Source organism: Dasypus novemcinctus, chromosome 8 (assembly GCF_030445035.2).
Source record: "Dasypus novemcinctus isolate mDasNov1 chromosome 8, mDasNov1.1.hap2, whole genome shotgun sequence".
Lineage (NCBI taxonomy): Eukaryota > Metazoa > Chordata > Mammalia > Cingulata > Dasypodidae > Dasypus > Dasypus novemcinctus.
Genome location: NC_080680.1, coordinates 11,740,868 through 11,748,863, shown reverse-complemented (window position 1 = coordinate 11,748,863; position 7,996 = coordinate 11,740,868). Strand labels below are relative to the sequence as shown.

Here is a 7,996-nt window from a genome sequence, read left to right as displayed (position 1 = left end):
TGCAAGAGACTCAGCTTAGACCCAAGGATACAAATACATTGGAAGTGAAAGGTTGGAAACGTATGTTCCATGCATGCAGTAAGAAAAAAAAAAAAAAAAGCTGGGATAGTGTAGCAGTTTGATAGGCAAAGGACAGAGTTGAAGCTTCTGATGTGGGGATTTCTGATGTTAGAGTTTGATGTTGAAGACCCGGGACGTCAGCACCCAGAGGAAAGAGAAGCCAGCAACAGGAAGGAAGGAACCTTGAACCCAGAGAAAAGCAAGCCCCAGGAACATAGGAACCCAGGAAGCCTGAACACTCGCAGACGTCGGTAGCTATCTTGCTACAAACAGGCTTTGGTGAGGGAAGTAACTTATGCTTTATGGTCTGGTATCTGTAAGCTCTTACTCCAAATAAATACCCTTTGTAATGCCCATCAGATTTCTGATATTTTGCATCAGCACCCCTTTGGCTGACTAATACAGGTAGCAATACTTATATAAAATGATATAGACTTTAAAAGCAAAACTATCGCTAGAGACATGGAAGGACATTACATGTTAATAAAAGAGATGATTCACCAGGAAGAAATAACTATCATAAATGTATATGCACCTAGCCAGAGTGCCCCAAGATACATGAGGCAAATACTGGCAAAACTGAAGGGAGAAATAGACAACTCTACAATAATAGTTTGTGACTTCAATACACCATTCTCAGCATTGAATAGAACATCTGGGCATAGGATCAGTTATGAAACAGAGTTTGAATAATATGATAAATGAACTAAACCTAATAGACATATACAGAACATTGCACCCCAGAACAACAGGATATACATTCTTTTCAAGTGTTCAGGGATCTTTCTCCAGGATAGACCATATGTTGGGGGTCACAAAGCATATATCAATAAATTCAACAAAATCAAAATTATACAAAGAACTTTCTCTGATCATAATGGAATAAAGTTGGAAATAAACAAGTGGCAGAAAAAGAGAAAATTCACATCTATGAAGATTAAACAACACACTCTTAAATATTAAATCAGTAGGTCAAAGAAAAAAATTCAAGAGAAATCAATAAATATCTCAAGATGAATGACAATGAGAATACAACATATCAGAACCTATGGGATGCAGCAAAGGCAGTGTTGAGAGGAAATTATAGCCCTCAATGCTTACATTAAAAAAGAAGAAAGAGCTAAAATCAATGATGTAACTACACAGCTGAAGGAACTAGAAAAAGAACAACAAACTAATCTCAAAGCAAGTAGAAGGAAGGAAATATCAAAGATCAGGGCAGAAATAAATGAAATTGAGAACAAAAAAAACAAAAAAAAAAACAATAGAATTAACAAAACCAAAACTTGGTCCTTCAAGAAGATTAACAAATTGACGAACACTTAGCTAGACTGACTAAGAAAAAAAGAGAGAAGATGAAATAAATGAAATAAAAAATGAAAATGGGAACATTTCTACTGACCCCACAGAAATAAGAGAGATCATTAGAGGATACTATGAACAACTACATGCCAAAAAGCTAGACAATGTAGATGAAATGGAAAAATTCTTGGGAACATATAAACAACTTACACTGACCCTAGAAGAAATAGAAGACTTCAACAAATAAGTCACAAGTAAAGAAATTGAAACAGTAATCAAACAGCTCCCCAAAATGAAAAACCAGGACCAGACAGTTTCACAGGTGAGTCATACCAAGCATTCAAAGAAGATTTAAACCAGTCTTATTCAATCTTTTCCAAAAAATTGAACAAGAAGGAATGCTACCAAACTCATTCTATGAACCAATATCACCCTAATACCAAAACCAGGTAAAGATATTATGAAAAAAGAAAATTACAGACCCATTTCTCTAGTGAATACAGATGCAAAAATCCTCAATAAAATACTTGCTAATCGAATCCAACAACACATTAAAAGAATTATTCATCATGATCAAGTGGGTTTTATACCTGGCATGCAAGGCTGGTTCAACACAAGAAAATCAATCAGCATAATACACCATATTAATAAATCAAAGAAGAAAAATCACATGATCTTATTGATTGACACAGAAAAGGCATTTGACAAAATACAGCACCCTTTCTGGATAAAAATACTACAAAAAATAGGAATTGAAGAAAACTTTCTCAACATGATAAGGGCTATATATGAAAAAACCACAGCTAATATTGTACTCAATGGTGAAAGACTGAAAGCTTTTCTGTTGAGATCAGGGACAAGACAAGGATGCCCATTGTCACCACTGTTGTACAATATAGTGCTAGAGGTTCTAGCTAGAGGAATAAGGCAAGAAAAATAAATAAAAGGCATCCAAATCAGAAAGGAAGAAGTAAAATTTTCACTGTTTGCAGATGATATGATCCTATATCTAGAAAGTCCCAAAAAAAACTACAACAAAGCTCCTAGCCCTAATAAATGATTTCAGTAGTGTCAGGATACAAGATCAATATGCAAAAATCAATGCTGTTTCTATACTCCAGTAATGCACAATCTGAGGAGGAAGTCAGGAAAAAAAATTCCATTTACAATAGCAACTAAAAGAATCAACTATGTAGGAATAAACTTAACCAAGGATGTAAAGCACTTATATTCAGAAAACTATAATGCATTGCTAAAATTAATTTTAAAAGTCCTAAATAATTGGAAGAATATTCCATGCTCATGGATTGGAAGAATAAATATCATTAAGATGTCAATTCTACTCAAATTGATATCAGATTCAATGCAATCCCAATAAAAATTCTGCCAGCATTTTAAAAACAAATGGAAAACACAATTATCAAATTTATTTGGAAGGGTAGGAGGTCCTGAATATCCATAAACATCTTAAAAAGAAAAAGTAAAGTTGAAGGACTCTCATTTCCAGACTTTAAATCATATTACCTAACTACAGGGGTAAAAACAGAATGGTATTGGCATAAAGATAGACACAAAGACCAATGGAACTGAACTGATGGTTCAGAAATAGACTCTCACATCAATGGCCAAGTCATTTTTGACAAGCCTGTCAAACCCACCAAACTGGGGCGGAACAGACTATTCAACAAATGGTGCTGGGAGAACTGGATATCCATAGCCAAAAGACAGAAAGATGACCCCTGTCTCACACCTTATACAAAAATTAACTCAAAATTATTGAAGACCTAAATATAAAAGCAAGTACAATAAAGCTCCTACAAGAAAATGTAGGGAGTTATCTTCAAGACCTGGTGGTAGGTGGTAGATTCTTAAACCTTACACTAAAAGCATAGGCAATGAAAGAAAGCATGGATAAGTGGAACCTCCTCAAACTTAAACACTTCTGTGATCCAAAGAACTTCATCAAGAAGGTAAAAAGGCAGCCCACTCAATGGGAGAAAATATTTGGAAACCACATATCCAATAAGGGTTTGCTTTGCCTTCTATATAAAGAGATCATACAGCTCAACAATAAAAAAACAAGCAATCCAATTTAAAAATGGACAAAAAATTTAAATAGACATTTCTCCAAAGAGGAAATACAAATGACCAAAAAGCACATTAAAAAATATTCCATATCACTAGCTATTAGGGAAATGCAAGTCAAAACAACAATGAGTTATCATCTAACACTGCATAGAATGGCCATTATTTAAAAAACAGACAATAAGTGCTGGAGAGAATGTGGAGAAATAGGAACACTCCTTCACTGTTGATGGGAGTTTAAAATGGTGCAGCCTTTGTGGAAGATAGTTTGGTGGTTCCTCAGGAAGCTGAATATAGAACTACCATATGATCCAGCAATTCCTCTACTAGGAATACATCCAGAAGAACTAGAAACTATGACATGAACAGACATCTGCACACCGATGTTCATAGCAGTGTTATTCACAATTGCCAAAAGATGTAAACAACACAAGTGCCCACCAACCAATGAATGGATAAACAAAATGTGGTATATACATACAATAGAATACTGTGCTGCAGTAAGAAGAAATGAAATTGGGACACACGTGGTAACATGGATGAATCTTGAAGATATTATACTAAGCGAAGTAAACCAGACATAAAAGGACAAATATTGCATGGTCTCATTAATATGAACTAAACATGAAGAATAAAGACATGGAGTTAATACCCAGAGTATAGGTTATTAGGAGATAAGAGGAGGATTGATAAGAATTACTGATGCTTAATGTATGTAGAAGTTTTAATTAACTTGACTTATAAAAGTGTGGAAATGAATAGAGTTGATGGTAACACATTACAGTGAATAGCAACTGTTTTATAAATGGGAATGTGGCTGAAAAGGGTGGTCTGGGGAAGTAAATGTCAATTGAAAGAAAGCTAAAGAATAATCTAAGGATTGAATAACAGTGAATCCAGAGGTGGATGAGAATTGTGGCTGAGGGTATAAATGCAAGAGTGTCCTTCTGTGAGCTAGAGCAGATGAACATCACTATTGCAGGGTAGTGGGAATGTGGAGAAGCATGAGAAAACTACAACTGGTGTAACCTATAGACTGTGCTTAACAACACTACTATAATATTTCTGCATCAATGCCAAATATGTACTGTTGATAATAGAGGTGTATGGAAAAAGTGTGCCAAATGTATACTATAAACCATGGTTGGTTATAATAGTCTGATATTATCTCATAATCTGTAAAAAATGTTCCACCATGGTGTGGTATGTTGGTGAAGGGGCTTTGTATGGGAATTCTACACACATGTATGTTTGTTTTGAAAGTTCACAACCCCTGTAATAAAAATAACTAGTTTTTAAAATAGGGTGGGTTCAGGGAAAAATACACCAAATGTAGGATTGGGACTATGGTTAGTAGTACTATTTTGACAATGCTCTTGCATAGTTTTAACAGATATTCACAGCAATGCAAAGTGTTGGTGGAGGGGTGATGTATGAGACCCCTGTATGATGTTATATATGTTTATTTTGTAAGTCCACAATCTTTAATATACATTTAATGTTTATGCATGTCCATGTGTGAATGATATACTTCAATAAAATATACATTTTAAAAAAGAATATAGGAAACTAGTGATTTTTAAATATATATGTATATTCTATTGAGCTCTCTAATTAACTTTAAGGAATTTGCCATTGATTTTCCATGGTTTTTTTCCCCAATTTTACATCGATCATCACATGATCATGAGATAATTTTCTTTTCATTCCCCATCTCATTTCTGCTTCAAATCATATTAAATTTGGTGGTGAAGTTGGCCCAGTGGTTAGGGCATCCATCTACCACATGGGAGGTCCACAGTTCAAACCCCGGGCCTCCTTGACTGGTGTGCAGTTGACCCATGCGCAGTGCTGATGCGCGCAAGGAGTGCCGTGCCACGCAGGGGTGTCTCCCACGTAAGGGAGCCCTATGTGCAAGGAGTGCGCCCCGTAAGGAGAGCACCCAGCGTGAAAGAAAGTGCAGCCTGCCTAAGAATGGCGCCACCCACATGGAGAAATGATACAACAAGATGACGCAGCAAAAATAAATACAGATTCCCATGCCACTGACGACAACAGAAGCGGACAAAGAAGACGCAGCAAACAGACACAGAGAACAGACGACCGGGATGGGGGGTGGGGGAAGGGGAGATAAATAAATAAATAAATCTTTAGAAAAATTGAATTAAATTAAAATGGTGATGGTATTCCTGATTATAAGGAGATTCCTTGACTTTCCATTGTTAGGAATGACAATGGTGTGTTGCAACAAGCAGGATTTTCTGGAGGTCACCCCAAGGATTCACTCTGTGTTTCCTGGATATGAGGACCTGAGAGGGCTTGCTGGCCCTCTTCTCCCAGCATGGTTCCCATGGCACTAGAGGCTTCCTCGGTTTTCCCCCAGGGGAAGGGATTGCTTCATTCCCTTGCCTTCTGCACAACCTTGGACCTGATGCTGGGCCTCACCTTGGGCCCAGAGGATGAGAGAAGACAAGAGAGCAAGCAGGAACCAGTGCGACCAGAGTGAGCCTGATCATGCCTGAGCCCCTGTGGAGTCTGTCTCCACTGTACTATTTGGATACAACTCAGTTCCCCTAAGCCTTAAAGAGGCACAGGGTTCAGGGCCTGGCCCACTCCATGCTCTGCTACAACAAACCCACCCTGAACTGACAAGCCAAGAACCTGTTTAGGTGGCCAATCACTTTTCCTTGGATAACTTTGGCTGTTTGTCATTGGGCCCCAATTGGTCACAGTGCTGCCATCCATGCACTGGCTGATGCTTGCTCCTTTAAGCTACTTGCTTCTGGGTTACTCTCTCATAGATAATCTAAGGCCCCATCCCTCAGAGTCTAATCTCTCGATCAGACAGGGAACTCAACTTAGCCTTCTGCTCTGTCAGAGTCTTAATTTTTCTCTTAGCACCACTGACCCCAAAATGTCTAAGCAACTCCTACAAACATCTGTTACCCAACTCCAGACTGCCTGTTACCATGGAGCCTATTTATTCCCCCACTTTCTTATTTCATATTTGCCCAATATAAAGAAATCTCACTTTATTTTTTTTTTCATATTTGCCCAATGATAAAGAAATCCCAGAAGCCACTGCTCTAAAAGGACCCTCCCTGTCTAGAAGATGTCCTGGAAGACCTCTCCATGAGATGGTGGGGACCAGGAACCCTGCATATCAACCCGCTACTTTTCCCTTCCCATGTAAAGCCTACCCCCTAACCCAACCTTGTGTGCTTGTGGAATTTTCCCCATTCTCTTGCCAAAGAAACATCAGCCCTGGAGGGACCATCTGGCATGACAGATGGACTGTTTCCTCTTAGGAGAGATTTTTGACAATTATAATTAGTGTTTAATTCCATCAAATGTATATGATTTGACTTCATGAATCAATGTCATGTTAAAAGATTTCTTCATTTTACTTCATACCTGCATTCCTGGTATAAAACCAGTTTGATTATGTTGGATGCTTCCTTTACTGTTTAGATAAGTTTGACTTACTAGTCTTTTAGTCAGAATTTAGCTAATTTGTGATAGGCAGCCTCCACCATGGCCATCCAATGATCCTCTTAGTATTCACACTCCCTTGTGTAATTCTCTCCACCTGATCGTGGGCTCATCCTAGTGATTCAGGCTTCTAGGAAATAGAATAGGGCAAAAGTGATAGGGTTAAGCTACAAAAAGACCGACTTCCCTCTTGGGCGCCCTCTCTTGTTCTCTCCCCCACTCTCTTTGTGGGAAACCAGTTGCCATGTTGTAAGCTGCCATAGAGAGCAGCCACATGGCAAGGAACCAATGTCCTTGCTGTTTACCAGTGAGGACGTGAGCCTGGAAGGCATAGGAAGGAGCCTGGAAGCAGATAATCCCCCAGTCGAGCCTTCAAGTGACTGCAGCCTCAGTCAACACTGCAATGAGCCCTGCAGAAGTCCTCCCTAAGCCTGCACTCCTGACCCACAGAAACTGTCCAAATAAACGTTTGTTGTTTTAAGCCGCTAACTTTTGGGGCAAGGTAATAGGCAGCAATATATAATGAATACAAATAGCCTTAACTGAAATTCCATCTATAATTTTTGGAAGATTGGAGAACTGTCATATTTAAGTTTTGGTATATGCATCATACATCATTAATGAATTGGGGAGTTTTCAAACTTCAATTATTTAACAATATTCCTTTAAGCATTCAAATTATCACTTGTAAAATCATTTAGGTCTGCAGCCAGTTAAGCTGACCATCTCCCTCTCCCCATGGGGGCTTGGTGTTCAGCAGCTGCAAATGGCAGCCGCGTTGGTAATATACACACCTGTTGCTTGTACGGGTTTCTCTACGGGACCTTGGAGACAGCCCTTGCCTGTTGATGGTCCTGTCCAACCTTGTGTCATCCCCAGTCTAGGCTCCAGATAGGTATGCGAGGTGCCTTTGCAAAGCCTCAGGGGCGGTGGCCTGGATCCACATCAATCAAGTCATCATGTCCATCCACACTAAGCTTCAGAACAAGGAGTACGTGATCAAGGCGCTGCACAGGGCCAAGTTCAAGTTCCCTGGCCAACAGAAAATCCACATCTC

The 7,996-nt window shown here is 38.7% G+C and overlaps 1 non-coding gene across 1 annotated transcript; it reads left to right on the top strand.

The window, feature by feature from the left end:
• Positions 1-7,642: 7,642 nt before the first annotated feature.
• Positions 7,643-7,776, top strand: LOC101412287 (small nucleolar RNA SNORA70). Its single transcript, XR_002795863.1, has one exon. It is a non-coding gene; the product is annotated as a small nucleolar RNA SNORA70 (small nucleolar RNA).
• The last annotated feature ends 220 nt before the right edge of the window (positions 7,777-7,996 follow it).